This window comes from Canis lupus, chromosome 30, assembly GCF_003254725.2.
Source record: "Canis lupus dingo isolate Sandy chromosome 30, ASM325472v2, whole genome shotgun sequence".
NCBI classification, from domain to species: Eukaryota; Metazoa; Chordata; class Mammalia; order Carnivora; family Canidae; genus Canis; species Canis lupus.
In genome coordinates, this window is record NC_064272.1 from 11792611 (window position 1) to 11809318 (window position 16708).

At 41.9% G+C, this 16708-nt stretch overlaps 1 long non-coding RNA gene and 2 other non-coding genes across 19 annotated transcripts in view; all 3 read left to right on the forward strand.

The window, feature by feature from the left end:
- The first annotated feature begins 7 nt into the window (after positions 1 to 7).
- Positions 8 to 16708, forward strand: part of LOC112675999 (uncharacterized) — a 142843-nt gene continuing 126142 nt past the window's right edge. For 5 of the 17 annotated variants that reach the window (XR_007407221.1, XR_007407222.1, XR_007407226.1 and 2 more), the window contains exons 1-4: positions 9 to 246; positions 4859 to 5145; positions 13946 to 14131; positions 14784 to 16597. This is a non-coding gene — a long non-coding RNA (uncharacterized LOC112675999). Of the gene's footprint in view, positions 247 to 4858; positions 5146 to 13945; positions 14132 to 14783; positions 16598 to 16708 lie in introns of all 17 variants that reach the window. The other 12 variants (XR_007407228.1, XR_007407227.1, XR_007407229.1 and 9 more) reach the window with 9 other exon arrangements.
- TRNAH-GUG (transfer RNA histidin (anticodon GUG)) lies at positions 562 to 633 on the forward strand. Its single transcript has one exon. It is a non-coding gene; the product is annotated as a tRNA-His (tRNA).
- On the forward strand, positions 8630 to 8733 carry LOC112676236 (U6 spliceosomal RNA). The gene has a single exon (XR_003146404.1). It is a non-coding gene; the product is annotated as a U6 spliceosomal RNA (small nuclear RNA).

A 16708-nucleotide genomic window follows, 5' to 3' on the forward strand; every position in this document is an offset into this window, starting at 1 on the left:
TCATCCTCGGCTCCCGCCGCTCTCCAAGTTTGCCTCTCGCGTGCGCGCAGACGCGCTGCGCGGCCCAGATCCCGCCGCTCCGCCAGTTTGGAGGCTGCGCCGCGGCTCTCTCTGCCCCCTCGCCCCCGAGCCTTAAGGACGTTGCGGGGGTGGGGCGGAACCGATTTTTCTTTCTTGTGGTAGAATTCTGGAGACGGCCCCGTTCCCAGCCAGAGTCCGCTCAGACTGCGTGAGCGCCGGGGCAAGGTGGGTGCAAGAGGGACCCCCCCCCGTCCGGGCGACCCCGGGTCATCACCTCCGTCCCGGCCACGGCTGAGTCCCAGCCTCGTAGGAATCCTTCGGTTTGCAAAGCGTTTTCAGGTCCTTCTTTTTACGACCCGTGCGCACGACCGACAGAGACCCGAGGGGGAGTCCATGGCGTCCCCGCTTGGCTTCGGGGTCGGCGCGAGGGCCAGGCTAGGCGTGGCTGGCCCGGGGCGGCACGGGAAGGCTAAGGCGGCGGCCCGGGAGACCAGAAGGCCCACACTCGGGAGCGCGAGCCTCGTGGCGTCCCGGTAGCTCGCCGTGATCGTATAGTGGTTAGTACTCTGCGTTGTGGCCGCAGCAACCTCGGTTCGAATCCGAGTCACGGCATTGTGGGAACAATGGCACGGCAAGGGCGCCTTTTTAGATTCGGGGAGCCACATGGCATCCCTGCGGCTGTGCCCCGACTGCCCCCTTCATTGTAGGTTAGGGCCGAAATTATACAGTGCGGCCAAAGTGGACACAAGTGAAGCCCCCCACCTGCACCTTCCCCGCGGCGTGTTTGTTTTAGGACGTGTTCCTGTGTGGTACTTTCTCTTAGCTCATTTGCTCACTGTCAGTGATCGGCTCACCAGGTCCTCAGAAAAGCCTCGCCCTGCTAAAACGTCAATACTTTTGAGTGTAGGGGTTATAGGAACAGATGGCAAACATTTATTAAGGGTTAGAGAGCCACTGTGAGGGGTGTTAATGATAGGCTTGTGGCCCCCACTTCTACAACCTCCTAGGTGAGAGGGTGTTTTCCTCCTGCAGGATTTTTTTTTTTCTTTCCCTAATCCACCTCAGATTTAAAGCACGTTTTATTTGTTAGTTATTTTTTGTGCACTTAAAAAAAAAAAATCCAAGCTCAACAAATTCGGATCTGTCATTCAGCATCAGGCAAATTGGAAGTGAGGTTTAGATTTGACTCTTGGGTGGCTGCTGGCGGCTTGTGTCACTGTCAGGGAAGGAATGAGAGAGGGTTGAGTGAGGAATGAGCCTCTCTAGCTCCTCTCAGGGATCGTGGGGGTGGCAAAGCAAGTCAGGAAGCATTCCTGGAAGAGATGGACATTTTGGTGGGGCTGTGCCCTCTTTACCCACAATCCATTGGCAAAGTCTCACTGAATAGCATGTAAAAAGCAAGATACTACTGTGGGCTGTAATTTCCTAGGTCTCCCTGCTCCCAGTTCCCTAAATGTGATGGGTTTAAAGCCACAAAACAGGACAGCTCAGAGCATGAGAGAATAAAATAGCGAAAGGTCAGCCTGAGAACTTGCTATCCCTACCACCTTGAGGTCTCTTCTATGTATCAGAACTGGGAAAAGAGGCAGGAGGTGTAAAACCTCTGTTCACACATTCCAGCTCCAGCTGTTTCTGTTTGGGTTGGATTTTTTTTGTTGTTGTCGTTGCTTTGTTTGTTTTTGGCTTTCAGTCTCCACTATAAGTCACTTAATTTTTTCCTTTTCTTTCTGATGGACTCTAGTAGCTAACACTCTTTTTTTGGGCTAGTCCTAACCTTAAGTAAGGTTAGCATAGTTTAATAATTAAGCTGGTGCCACCTGGAAGCAGACTCCCTAGATTTGAATACTGACTTTTGCATTAATTAGTGGGGTGATGTTGGGTAAGCCACCTAATGTCTCTGTGCCTCAGTTTTCTCATTTGTAAAATGGGAATAAAGCAGGCTTATTATGAAAATGAAATGAATATTTGTAAAGTAACAGTGCCTGCCACTTACTAAGCCCTATCTAGGTTTACTTAAACTAATAATGAAATCAACCCCTTAAAAAGGATATAATTAAATCAACACCTTATAAAGGAAGGCAGTGGTACTTAGGCATCTAAATGGTGTATTTCCAAGTAGACATTCCACTTACTCCAATTAGCTGCCCCAGATATTTTTGGAACTCTTGTTTGGGGATTACCTTCAGGGCTAATTTATAAGCCATATAAGTTAATCCATCTCAATATTTATAGTCTCAATATTTTACTTTGAAATGTTTTTTTTTTTACTGCTTTTAAATCCATCTTCAAAAGATGTCACCACTGAGTTTTTTTTTTTTAAGATTTTATTATTTATTCATGGGAGACACAAAGAGAGAGGCAGAGACACACACAGGAAGAGGGAGAAGCAGGCTCCCCACAAGGAGCCTGATGTGGGACTTGATCCTAGACCCCAGGATCATGTCCTGAGTCAAAGGCAGACACTCAACCACTGAGCCACCCAGTTGCACTGAGTTTTTAAGGTGTAACAAGCTTCAATAGCGATTCCAAAAATGGTTTAGGTAACATTCCAGCAAACTATTTTTTGGTATCAGAGTGTTGACTTTTTTGTTAAGCATTACTTTTAAGTTTTTTTTTTAATTACAGTATAGTTAACATACAGTACTATTTTTAAAATTTTATTTATTTATTTGAGAGAGAGCAGGGGATGAAAGCATGAGAGAGAGAAACAAGCTCCCTGTTGAGCAGGGAGCTGGATGCGGAGCTTGGTCCCAGGACCCCAGGATCATGACCTGAGCCCAAGGCAGAAGCTTAGCCAACTGAGCCATCCAGGCGCCCCCAGTGTGTTGACTTGAAGGGGACAACTGTAATTTATGAGCTTCAGAGTGTTTGCATAAACAGCCAATGCCATGGCTTCCTGGTCACATCTGGTGCCTCTGGGAGCTACTGTTATAACTGCTGGCCACCACAGAGGTGTGGTACAGATTGGACCAACAGCCTTGGTAGCTCCTGGAGGTGCTTCAAAATTAGAATCTTGTTCACAGCCCAGAACTACTAGATCAGAATCTTCATTTTAACAAGATCCTCCCCCGGTGATTCACTTGCACAGTCAAGTCTGAGAAGGTGCTGCTGTTTTCTAGAACCACTTGGTTGGAGTGAAGCCCTTCATTATTTACCTTGCCAGTACTCAGGGTTACTAGAAGGGACCTGTCAGAGTCTATTGGGCCTCATCTAGGGGAGTAACATTAAGATTTTGAGGATGAAAAGATGGAGCTCTGGGAGGAGTAACCAAGAGGCCCATATTTGGGGGCATCTAAGGAGGAAGTAGCACCCATGTACTTCTACTAGGAGGTGCTGCTTTCAAGACCCACTTTGGATTTAACCCCCAACAGGGAACCTATTGCCCAGAGATTCTCTGGCTATTCAGGACTCAAGTTTCATTCATTCATTCATTCATTCATTCATTTAGTAAACTATCATCTTTTAGCACTTAAAGTGCTTTGCATCCTGGAGAGCTGCAATGGTATATACTGATACTCCTGGCCCAAATAGTTTAGTTTTCCAGCTAGGAGAAACAACTAGCCCAGAGGCAACAATCAGAAAACACAAGAGGGGGGGCCTAGATGGCTTATTTGGTTAAACATGGGACTCGATTTCAGCGCAGGACAGGATCTCAGGGTCCTAAGATGGAGCCCCTCCTCCTATGAGGAGCTTGCTTAAGATTCTCGCTTTCCTCTCCCCCCCACCCCCCACAAAATGATAGAAGGAAGAGCCATTTCTTACTTCAGTGGAACAAAACTTTTCAAGAGAAAACTGATATAAACTTCCACCAGAATTGTAAAAGAATTGAAGTTTATTTTTAGCACTTCCAGCCCCCTCACTCTCTCTTCAACCTCTTTGTGTTGTTCCTATCTCATTATTCTCATTCATTACATCAACAATATTTATGGAGGGCCTACTTTGTGCCAGGCACTGTTCTAGGTTCTGGGGCAATAATAATGAATGAGGTAGATGTGTGTTCTCATAGACCTATGGTCTAGTGCAGAAAAGAAAGCTAAACAAAAAATAAATAGAATTTGAGCCAACAGAAAATAATGTGATATAGTGTTCTCCTGTTTTCTGCCTATTTTCCATCCTCCTATTCCCTCTGCTCCTCGGCTCCTTTGTGCGAAGTATGATGGCTAATAATAACAAGTGTTGCATTTTAAAGGGGATCAAAGTTTTACACTGAGGAGATAAATTCTGACCCTGAACGGCTCATGGGGGGCATAAAGAGCCTTCAGATCTGAGGCAGTCTTGGGTAGGCAGGGTGAGGATGATTCTGGTGATCTGCATGGACCCACGATAAAATAAAATATATCCAATTGAATGTTAAGGGCAATGAGCAGAACCAGATGGCCTCACTGGTAGGCCAAGAATTTACCAAGGACACCAGAAAAACAAATCATCTACCCAAAAACGTAAGAGAGTTTTTTAAAAGAATATAAAGCACTGAAGTGATAATTTCAGGAGAGAGAGAAGAAGACCCCAGAACTTTGTTGGGAAATAACGAGCTATAAATACTTAATTTTTTTCAATTACACATGAGACATCATAATCTCATCAGTGCTTAGGATCTTTTGTGCACTAAATCAGTCCCCTGGATCAAAGATGCAACCCTCAGGGAAAGAAAAGGAGAGGGACCCTGAATTAAGATTATATTTGTTACCCAGTGGAACATATTTGAATAGAAAATAAATTTAAGAAAAAGAGATAAAGTTGCACTTCTTGCATTCTTGAATTTTTAACTGAGATATGCCCCTAGTACACATGCATTAGTTGGTCTCTTATTTCCAGGTATTTTTCTCTGTTCCTGTAGAAATAAATCCATGGAGAGATCCTGAAGGACTATTCTTGTCATGAGGCCTGAAACTCATTCCTGAAGAAGAATGCAGGAGCCATCTCTCAGAAGTAAAGGTCTAAATCAGTGATTTCCAAACATTATTCTAGAAATGATAAACAGGAATTTTTCATCATGGGATGAGAGAAAAATAAGCTCTTCAAAAGGCTAAATGTATTTAATTCAAAGGACTGTCTTCTAGGCTGAGATTATATCCTTCAAACTTTTGAGGTTTTAAAGTGACTTTTCTTTTATAACGTGATAAGGTAAGTGATATTTTTTTTCTACAGTCTTTACTTGGAAAATTAACTGGCAATCCTATGTTGATCTCCAAAATTATTTTTTAAATTTTACTAGTCAGTAAAATCTAAAAGTACACTACAAAGCTAACACCCATTCACCCACCCAACAAACAGTAGGCCCTAGTATGATCTATGTTAGGCTTTGGCGATATAAATTTGAATAAGACTCATTCTTACTCTGAGATGATCATTTCAGTCCAGGGTTAATCAGAAGAGTGAAGAAACAATTACAATTATGTTAGAAGTATATACAAAATGCATTACAGCTTAGATCATTCATTCCCCCAGGATATGACATTTGAGCTGGGTTACAAGGCATGCATAGTAATTTTCCTGGCAGAAAAGAGGAAAAGATAGCCTAGGCAGAGAGAAAGGCAGAAACAAAGGCAAGGAAGCATGAATATACAAAGAGCATAGGGAAAGACAAGTCATAGCTGTGACATAAGATATGGAAAGGAGAGGAGGGGTGGAGCCAAATTGTGATGATTCACTTGCCCCTTGTCAAGTCAGGTCTTTTTTCATGGAGGCTAGTGGTTCTTAACATTTTGTGGTAACTTACTGTTTGGGGGATCCATTTGAAGCCATAGGCTTGTTCTTCAAATGATGGATCTATGACAAAAATGTCAGGAATTCACAAATTTCCTGAAGGCCATTTATAGACTTTGTTATAGGTATTGGGGACTATTTAAGTCTCCATTTTTAAGCAGAAGAGGAACATAATCATATCTGTATTTTAGAAAGACGACGTACAAATGGGTAATTACTGGCAAAGTCTTTTTTAAAAAACATTTTATTTATTCATGAAAGACACAGAGAGAAAGGCAGAGACCTAGGCAGAGGGAGAAGCAGCACCCTGTGGGGAGCCTGATGCGGGACTGGCTCGATCCCAGGACCCCTGGGCCAGGGCCTGAACCAAAGGCAGATGCTCAACCACTGAGCCACCCAGGTGTCCTTACTGACAAAGTCTTAGTTCAGAGGAGAGATGGAAGAGAATTTCAGCTTCTGGTTCTGGTTGTTGAGTTTGGGGCTTGGGGACTAATCTGGGGGTGAAGGAGGAGCTCTTTCCTCACATCACACCCATAGGTGTGTGATCAGAGAGCAATAAGCTTAGAGGCTCTTCAACTCACAGGTAGAGGGGATGGACATGTTGGATGAAGGAAATGGATGGGAGGTTTGAGAGGAAGCTCTAATATCAAGGGTAGAATACTTTTTGGAGTCATGGTAGTTCAAATACTATGAAAATAGATGTATCTGTGTTGCCCTAATGTCATTGCTGATATTGAGAATCTGATATGATGACAGAGTATGCAATTTTCAAATGTAATTTTAAATTAGAAGGGAGAGATACATGTAAAAATTGCAAAAAACTGACTTAACTGTTTCCCCAATTTCTCCTAAATTTCAGAGTCAAAATACTTGCGTCATGACTACCCTTTGGTTGACTGGCCTCATCCTGAGTCTGGATGACTTTCTTACTGTATCATCAAAATGGCTAAGAATTCCTTTCCTCCCTAAATCTCTTTAGATCAAATGCTTCAAGAGAACTTGTAGTTTTAAAATATGTTCACAAGTCTTTTGATGCTCCTACCTTCCCGATCATAGAGCTTCCTTTCTCTCCCTGGAGTGAGGGCTAGACTTAGTGACATCTTCAAATGAATAAAGTAGAAGGGATGGTGTGTCATTTCTGAGATGAAGTCATAAGTACATTGTGGCTTCCCCTTTGCTCTCTCTATTGGATCTGTCAGAGAGGAATAATTTGCCCTATAAGGTCCTTCTACCTGAACTAAGAATTAAATTGACATAAGACAGATTAATAGGAGAAAATCAAATTTAATAGTGTTTATACGATCAGCACGGGAGTCTTGACTTGCTCCATTTCTGACCTGGGCCGGTTCACCCCTCCTTAGGCAACCTGGTGGTCCCCCGCTCCCAGGAGGTCACCATATTGATGCCGAACTTAAGGGAAAAGGAGAAAAAATGAGTGGGAAATATCAGAAAGGGAGACAGAACATGAAAGACTCCTAACTCTGGGAAACGAACTAGGGGTGGTGGAAGGGGAGGTGGGCGGGGGGTGGGGGTGACTGGGTGACAGGCACTGAGGTGGGCACTTGACGGGATGAGCACTGGGTGTTATTCTATATGTTGGCAAATTGAACAGCAATAAAAAATAAATTTATAAAAAAATAGTGCTTGTATGAGAACTACACACACATGGAAATTGCAGACAGTGAGGCAACATGAGGCTTATATGAGCTAAGGGAGGGGTAAGGTCTGAGAATACAAGGGAGACAGGACCATTAGTAGGAAGGTGAGAGGAGATGTTTGGAAAACAAAGGTTGCCCTATGATGTAGATAAGTTACTTAGGTAGAGAAGAATCTGTTAATAGCCCTCTTCCTTGTACAAGCAGGCATTTGAAGAGGACATAAAGAGCTTTTCCTGAATCTACTGGGTTTTGATTGTTTTTAATTCAAAATAATGTTCATGCCAAAGTGGCCCACCTTGGGGGCAGCCTCCCTTTGGCACTTACAGATCACTAGCTCCAGAGGAAGCCAGCTTCTTTGTCTTGAGAATGCCCAAGCAACACCATGGAGAGATCCATGAGTTGAGGAACTGAGGACTCCTGCTAACAATCATCAAGAAAATGAGATCTTTGGGGATGCCTGGGTGGCTCAGTGGTTAAGCATCTGCCTTCAGCCCAGGGAGTGATCCTGGAGTCCCAGGATCGAGTCCCACATTGGGCTCCTGCTTCTCTCTCTGCCTTGTCTCTGCCTCTCTCTCATGAATAAATGCATAAAATCTTAAAAACAAGAAAATGAAATCTTTGACCAATAGCTTTGTGAGTGAGCCATCTTGAAAGCAGATCCTCCAGCCTCAGTCAAACCTTCAGATGCCTGTACTCTGGCTGACATTTTAACAATTTCATGAGAGACTCTGAACCCAAACCACTCAGTTAAGTCACTTCCAAATGCCTGAGTTAAGAAACTGTGAGATAATCAGTGTTCATCATCTAAAGCTGCTAAAATTTCAGGTAATTTGTTATACTGTGATAGATAATTAATACAGATTTTATTACCTAGAAGTGGGGCACTGCCATAATATAAAAACCTAAATATGAAAGAGGGTTTGGAACTGGGAAAACACTAGAAGAGCTTTGAGAAGAGTGTTAGGGAAAGTTTGAATAGGTTTTTTTTTTTTTTTTCATTATGGTAAGTGTACTCTTTAATCCCCATCACCTATCTCACCCACCCCCACCCACCTAGTAATCTTCAGTTCTCTATAGTTAAGTCTGTTTCTTGGTCTCTCTTTTCCTTGCTTTATATATTTTGGATACTAATCCTTTTTTGGATATGTCATTTACACATATCTTCTCCCATTCGGGAGGGTGCTTTTTAGTTTTTTTGTTTCCTTCACTGTTTAGAAACTTTATTTTGATATGGCCCCAATAGTGGGCTTACTTTGGCAGCACATATATTAAAATTGGAACAATGCAGAGATTAGCATGGCTCCTGTGCAAGGGTGACGCATAAATTAATGTATAGTCCCAATAGTTTATTTTTGCTTTTGTTTCTCTTGCCTCAGGAGACATTATCTAGAAAAGTGTTTCTACAGCCAATGTCAGAGAAATTACTGCCTGTGCTGTCTTCAAGAGTTTTTATGATTTCAGGTCTCACATTTAGATGTTTAATCCATTTTGAGTTTATTTTTTTTGTATGGCCCAGTTTCTTTCTTTCTTTCTTTCTTTCTTTCTTTCTTTCTTTCTTTCTTTCTTTCTTTCTTTCTTTCTTTCTTTCTTTCTTTTTTTTGCAGGTAGCCCCCCAGTTTTCCCAACACTATTTGTTGAAGAGACTCTTTTTCACATTGTATATTCTTTCCTCCTTTGTCAAATATTAAATTGACTATATAATTGTGTTTTTTTTTTTTAATTTTTTATTTATTTATGATAGTCACAGAGAGAGAGAGAGAATGAGGCAGAGACACAGGCAGAGGGAGAAGCAGGCTCCATGCACCGGGAGCCCGACGTGGGATTCGATCCCGGGTCTCCAGGATCGCACCCTGGGCCAAAGGCAGGCGCCAAACCGCTGCGCCACCCAGGGATCCCTATAATTGTGTTTTATTTCTGGTTTTCTATTATATTCTCTTGCTCTATTTTTTATGCTGGTACCATACTGTTTTAATTGCTACCACTTTGGATAACCTGAAGTCTGGAAATTGTGATACCTCCAGTTTTGTTTTTCTTTTTAAAGATTTTATTTATTTATTTATGAGAGACACACACAGAGAAAGACAGAGACACAGGCAGAGGGAGAAGCAGGCTCCATGCAGGGAGCCTGATGTGGGACTTGATCTCAGGTCTCCAGGATCAGGCCCTGGGCCAAAGGTGGCGCTAAACTGCTGAGCCATCTGGGCTGCCCTGTTTTTCTTTATTCAAGATTGCTTTGGCTATTCGAGGTCATGTGGTTCCATCCAATCTTTAGGATTATTTATTCTAGATCTGTGAAAAAGGCTGTTGGTATTTTGATAGGGATTGCATTAAATCTGTAGATTCCTTTGGGTAATATAGACATTTTAACAATATTTGTTCTTCCATCCCATGGGCATTGAATGTCTTTCCATTTCTTTGCCTTGTCTTGAATTTCTTTCATCAATGTATTATAGTTTTTTAGAGTATAGGTCTTTCACCTCTTTAAGTTTATTCCTAGATATTTTGTTGTTTTGACCATAATTATAAGTGGGATTGTTTCCTGAATTTGACTTTTTTGCTGCTTCATTATTAGTGTATAGGAATGCAACCAATTTCTGTGCATTGATTTTTGTATCCAGTGACCTTACTGAATACATTTATGCATTCTGGTATGTTTTTGGTGGAGGCTTTATGGTTTTCTATAGACACAGAGTCATCTACAAATAGAGTTTTACTTCTTCATTACCAATTTGGATGCCTTTTATTTCTTATGTTGTCTGATTGCTATGGCTAGGACTTCCAATATTATGTTGAATAAAAGTGGAGAGAATCTTGTTCCGACCTTAGGGGGAAAGCTCTCAATTTTTCACCATGGAGTATGATGTTACCTGTGGGTTTTTCATATAAGGCCTTTATTATGTTGACGTATGTTTCCTCTAGACCTACTTTGCAGAGGGTTTTGATCATGAATGGATGTTGTACTAAAGTCTGAATAGTCTTGAAGAAGCTAGCTATCTCTCTTCTGTTCTCCAAATGTCACACAAGTACCTCTCATTTGTGGAATCTAACATGGAAAAAACAGTTGTCGAGGGATTCTAAGAAACATTTTCCAGAATTCCTAAATCTCGGGGGATCACAGAAGTGGAATGCTGAGTTGCCAGTAGACAATCTAGTGCAGTTCGTTATTTTAGGTACTCAGTATCCATACATACCATTTTACTCACATTTAGCTTCCAAACAATGATAGTGACAATATAATGCTTACACCTAATGTGCTGTAACTATCTCTCTTACAAAGATGCCTTACCATCTCCCCTTAAAAGGGGAGACCCAAAGTCTTATCAGTCATTTTTCTTGTTTTTCTGATGGTCATCCTTTTTCTTTCTCAGTCACGATCCACCATCCCCCCCCACCTTGATATCCTGAAATCTAAAAACAAAATATAAGGTTAACTGTCATCAACTCATCCTAAATGGACAAGCACAGGAAGGGAAAAGAGAAGAAGAAGAAAGAAACTAAGAAGTATAAATATATGCAGAATAAACCAAGGAAAAATATGCTTATCTACTAAGATTTTTTTTCTTAATTGGTGATCAACCGGTTCTTTATCTGATATCTCAAGCCTTTACTCTTAGGTATATGAACCATTAGTGGTCCTGACAGAATGGTATTGCTATAGTCTTCCCTTAACTTTTACTATGGAACATCAAACTATAAAGGGACACCATATCCAGAATAAGCATTAAGTTCATTGAGGAATTGCTTCCTCTTCCATGGTGGGACAACATAATCAACCTGTTATCAGGTAACTGGCTAGTGCCCCTGAAGATCGATGCCATACTATGGACTCAACATTGGTCTCTGTTCTTGGTAGATTCAGCAATCACCAGTAGGAGAGGCCAGATTCACCTTGATGAGAAGTCCCTATTGTAGAGCCTATACATAACTTCGTCTCTGCCATCCTGGCCATTTTGTTTATGAGTCCACTGAACAAGCACTGGGGTAGTTGATGAAATAGACAGAAAGGTATCCAATCTCCTGTCAGTGGTTCCCAATGGCTGAGCCCAATTGGAACCCAGAGACTGAGGCAGCCTGGTGATGTAGCTCACACTAGTCAGAGCAGGATGAGAGAGATGGAAAGTGGATCTGGAGGAGAAAACAAGAGCTATGTGGTGTATTCTCCACTGTGGTACCTCAAGTAAGAACTCTGTTTACCAGATCCAGAAACTTTTTTCTTTTTTAAAGGATTTGTGGACACATTTTTATTACTACTACTATCATTATTATTACTCTTTAAATAAGCTCTACACCCAACATGGGGCTTGAACTCATGACCCCAAGATCAAGAGTCACATGCTCTACCAACTGAGCCAGCCAGGCGTCCCAACTGCCTGGCACATACTGTATGCTCAGTAAATTCTGTTGATTGCATATAGACTTTGTGAGTTACCTATTTTCTGTATTTTGTTGGAATCAACTGGCTTATCTTTTTGGCTATATTTTATCAGTTCTCTCCTCCAGATCTTAGAATGATTCCCTAATGTTTAATACCAATCTTAGTTGGATATATCACTTTCCATACAACTAAGATTTTGTTGTTGCCCAAAAGCCCAAAAGCTTAGTTGTTGGATGGACTAAGCATCAACTCATAGAAGCAGCAGCACCTGCAATATTCTTCATTGCTTCCATCTAAGAAGTTATCTTTTCAGCAGTAAAGAGTGTGAATTTTTTTCACATCTCTGTTAAGATCAGAATTTAGAGGGTATGAAACGGTGGTAGAGAAATAAACATATGACTGAGGGAGTCCAGAGACTTGGGTGCCAGCCTACTCTTGTCCTTTGGGCACTTGTTTTCACTTCCTAAGGCTACTGTAACAAATGGCCATAAACAAGTGGTTTAAAACAGAATTTTGTTTTCACACAGTTCTGGGGGCCAGAAGTCCAAAACCAAAGTGTTCTCAGAATTGCACTCTCCAAAGACCCTGGGGGAGAATCCTTCCTTGCCTCTTTCAGCTTTTGGTGACTCCAGATATTCCTTGGATTGTGGCTTGCCTAATTCCATCTCTGCCTCAGTACTCATATTGCTTCGTCTCTACTGTGTCTCCAGCCTCCCTCTGCCTTTCTCTTATAAGGACATCTGTCTCCATAAGATAGTCGATGTTGCAGACATATTGTTCATTCCCCTTAAGGGAACAACTGGCTCTTGGTAAAAAGAAATAAGGTTTCAGAAAAGAACTTGCTACTTCAAATTTGTTAAAAATCAGACTTAATATTTTGTTTCAATTCTTATATCAAATAAATGGGAGGATATTTTAGTTACAGGAAATCTGTAAACTAATGAGTGAAGTCTCCTTGAGACTCGTGTCAGTAAAAAAATGAAATTGTGCTTTGAAAAGTGTACATTTTTCTTGTTTAGAAACAAAGTCAAGTTTCTGAAAGCCTTTTTTTTTTGGTAATAGTCAAAATTGCATAGACTAAAGTAAATAGAAGCTCTGCTCTTTGCATGACTCCCCAGCAATCACCATATTGCTCCATTTCTTTCTCTCTATTCTCCTGCCGCCTTCTACGTCCTGCTCTAAGATGCTCCAGTAATTCCTGCTATGTTACTGGTGTAGGACACGATAGCCACCACCAAGTGAACACTTAATTTGCACCAGGCAGTATGCTAAGTGATTTACACTTCTTGGAGCACTTTACTGTTTATACAAATGTCTTTTCCCCTCCTTTCACTTTGGTTCTAATTTAATCAGTCTCGGTCTTGTAGGCAGATATGCTTATCACCACTTCCATTTTGCAGAAGTGGAAATTGAGGTTTATGGAAGTTAAATATTCTACCTTCCCCCATGTCATGAGGTCATTTTGCCCAAAGAGCCTCTGATTCCTAGTATTTTTAAACCTGCCTTAAAAGTTAAAAACCCCAGGGGATCCCTGGGTGGCTCAAGGGTTAAGTGCCTGCCTTTGGCCCGGGGTGTGATTCTGGAGTCCCAGGATCGAGTCCCAGGATCGAGTCCCAGGATCGAGTCCCAGGACCCAGGATCGAGTCCCGGGGATTCCCAGGATCGAGTCCCATGTCAGGCTCCCTGCATGGAGCCTGCTTTTCCCTCTGCCTGTGTCTCTGCCTCTCTGCCTCTCTCCCTCTCTCTGTGTGTCTTTCGTGAATGAATAAATAAATAAAATCTTAAAAAAAAAAAAAGTAAAAAAACCCAAGAGAGAAAAACCCGGAAATGCTTAATAACAGAGACCAAAGATTACTTCCTTATAACTTATTTTCCAAACAAGGGTAGACTTTAGTCAGATTAGAGCATTTAGGGGGAGGGTCAGGACTGGGAGGCCAACACCAACTTTTTTAGACTTCGTCCACTGTACAATTTAGCCATGGAAAATAATTAGCCAATCATAAATCAATAAGGAATACTAGAGGTCAGGCTTTTCTAACCAGAACCCAGGGCAAAAATCTCCTACGAAGTTAAGCAAACAGAAAATAAAGATTTGAATCCGCAGCCTATAAGACTAATTGTAGAGGATTGTTGATGCTCATTGTCTAGAGGACACTCTCATGGGGCTTCTCTGGGTTCTCCACAGCCTTGTCCATCCCCATCACCAGGCCATGACTGCTCACCTACCTGCTCTCTAATGCACATGCGCTCAGCACTGTTTGCCTCAGTCATCAGCTCCACTCTGCAAGGACCATGGTGGGCCCCACAGATGTTCTGGAGGCTGTCTTCCCAGACTTCTCTCCATCACATCTCAGGCAGAGCACTACAAAGTGTAAGTAGGAGAGGTAGAGAAAGGAAGGAAGGGGTTTGAGGGAGAGACAGAGAAGAGAGAGAGAGGGAGAGTCAGAGAGATAGAGAAAGTACAAACAGGATGTAGAAGCAGAGGATGGGAGAGAAGATAGAAATCCCTAATGCCAGGACAGAGAAGTATAAGCCCTTAGTATTTACCATAGTCCCACTCTCTGTGGTCAGATGGTGTTTGGTTGATCTTTCAATTTGGTATTTTTAGAACTCTTTCCTGAAAGAAGAGGTTATCTGGTATGTGGCCATTGTACTGGCCATGCCCAGCACTGCAGCCTGGAGGGACATTTATCATCTCTCTCCCCTCTCTCCACACTCTTCACACATTCAGTGTCTCACTGCAGTAAGAAACTGCATGTGGGCCAAAGTGCGAGAGAAAAAGACCTTAAAATTCTTGCCAGCAAAATTTAAAAAGCATCAGAATGCCAGGAGAAATGGCGAGCATTTCAAAAAAATTAACTATGATTGGATACATAAGACATTAAAAAATAATGGCATCCCTGCAAAACACTTGTCACCTCCCCTTTAAACCTGCCATCTTAAAAATTTATTTATTTATTTATTTATTTATTTATTTATTTATTTATTTATTTTTAAAGATTTTATTTATTTATTCATGATAGACACAGAGAGAGAGGCAGAGACACAGCAGGCTCCGTGCAGGGAGCCCAACATGCGACTTGATCCCAGGACTCGAGGATCATACCCTGGACCAAAGGCATGTGCGTAAACCGCTGAGCCACCCAGGCTGCCCTAAACCTGACATTTAAACTGCCTGCAGTAACTCAGATGGCTTGGTATTCAGGGTCAACCCTATCCAAGATTGTGATGTTGAAGAAATAGGTCTTTAAATGTGTCCCTCTGTACCCTACTCCACATCTCTTTTTCTCCCTCACAAGATCTTCCTTCAAGGAACTTCCCCTCTGGTGAGATGGCCTTAAGGCCCTAGCTCTAACACAAGCTCTGCTCCTAGCTCTAACACATGCTTAGCTCTGACACAAGGCCAAATGAAGGAAAGTGCCAATAGTGGGGTTTGGGGGGCAGATACAGGAAGAGAGAAGCAAGTATAAGGAGTGCTTTACCTAGGGGGTAACAGAGGGGAATCGGGAGAGTGTAGCATCTAAGATACAGGAGGTTCTTACATAGAACATGGTGGTTCTGGGACATCAGTGAGTCATCTAAATGAAAATGACCTTTAGAAAAAAAAAAAAAAAGAAAATGACCTTTAGGATTTTGGGAAGACAGGAGTGTCTTAAAGTCAGGGTTAGAGAGAGAAACTGGATGTCCTCTCCATGAAGTGGGAGGCGTCATAGGCTGTTAAGTTCACTGAAAGCCTGAGTGCAGAGGCAGCAGAGTGCAGAGACAGGAGAGCACAGGGTCCTTATGCCATACCCATCAGGTGACTGCCTGTGGCTTCATGATTTGGATTGTCTACAATCAGTGTAGTTGTGGTTAGTAGGAAGATCTTGAAGGTCCATTTTGCTCTAAAAATCTGTATGATTCTGCAAGATAATCTGCTCTAAACCCCCAAGTAACAGCTAGTTTATGACCCTGGCTTGCACCACGGACTTGAGATGGAATTGAGTAAGAGAGGAACAGGAGGGCCTCCAAATACTCCTCGTCAGTACTTGGATTTCTTCAATAATTCTCTTGGAAGCAGGATAATTTCTAGATCTGTTCTCTTCCATAGCTGATAACAAGATAATACAATCACTCAATAGCTCAGCCAATGATTAGAAAGTTGGATTTTCAGTCTCTTGGCCTTTCCTCTTAATATAACTCCTTCATTTTAAACATTTTCTCCAGAGGTGGCTAAATGACATGAGTACTATATTAACACTTTCAGACCCAACCTTAAGAGTTCAGTAGGGTCACCCATGTGGGAAGATTTCAAGAGTGCCTGAAAGATGTTCAGAGCTATCCAGCTCCTTTCCTTACAGCATGATTTCTTCTATCTTCATTATTTTTTTAAATGTTTCCATTTTTAAAATTTGAAGTATAGTTGACACACAATGTTAGTTTCAGGTGTACAACATAGTGATTTGACAACTCCATATGTTATGCTATGTTCACCACAAGTGTAGCTCTCATCTTTCACCATACAAGACTATTATAATACCACTGACTATATTCCCTATGCTGTAACTTTCATCTCTATGACTTATTCATTCCATAACAGGAAGCCTATACCTCCCACTCCCCTTACTCATTTTGCCCATCCCTCCCATCCCCTCTCCTTTGGCAACTATCAATTTGTTCTCTGCATTTATGTGTCTATTCCTGCTTTGTTTGTTTGTTTGCTCATTTTTTTTATATTCCATTTAAAAGTGAGAGCATATGGTATTTGTCTTTCTCTGACTTATTTCACTTTAGGTCCATCCATGTTGTCACAAATGGCAAGATCTCATTCTTTTTTATGGTGGAGTAATATCTCATGGTAGGTATATACATATATAGAAAGACATGTGTTGGGAACCCCTGGGTGGCTCAGCGGTTTAGCGTCTGCCTTTGGCCCAGGGCGCGATCCTGGAGTCCCGGGATCGAGTCC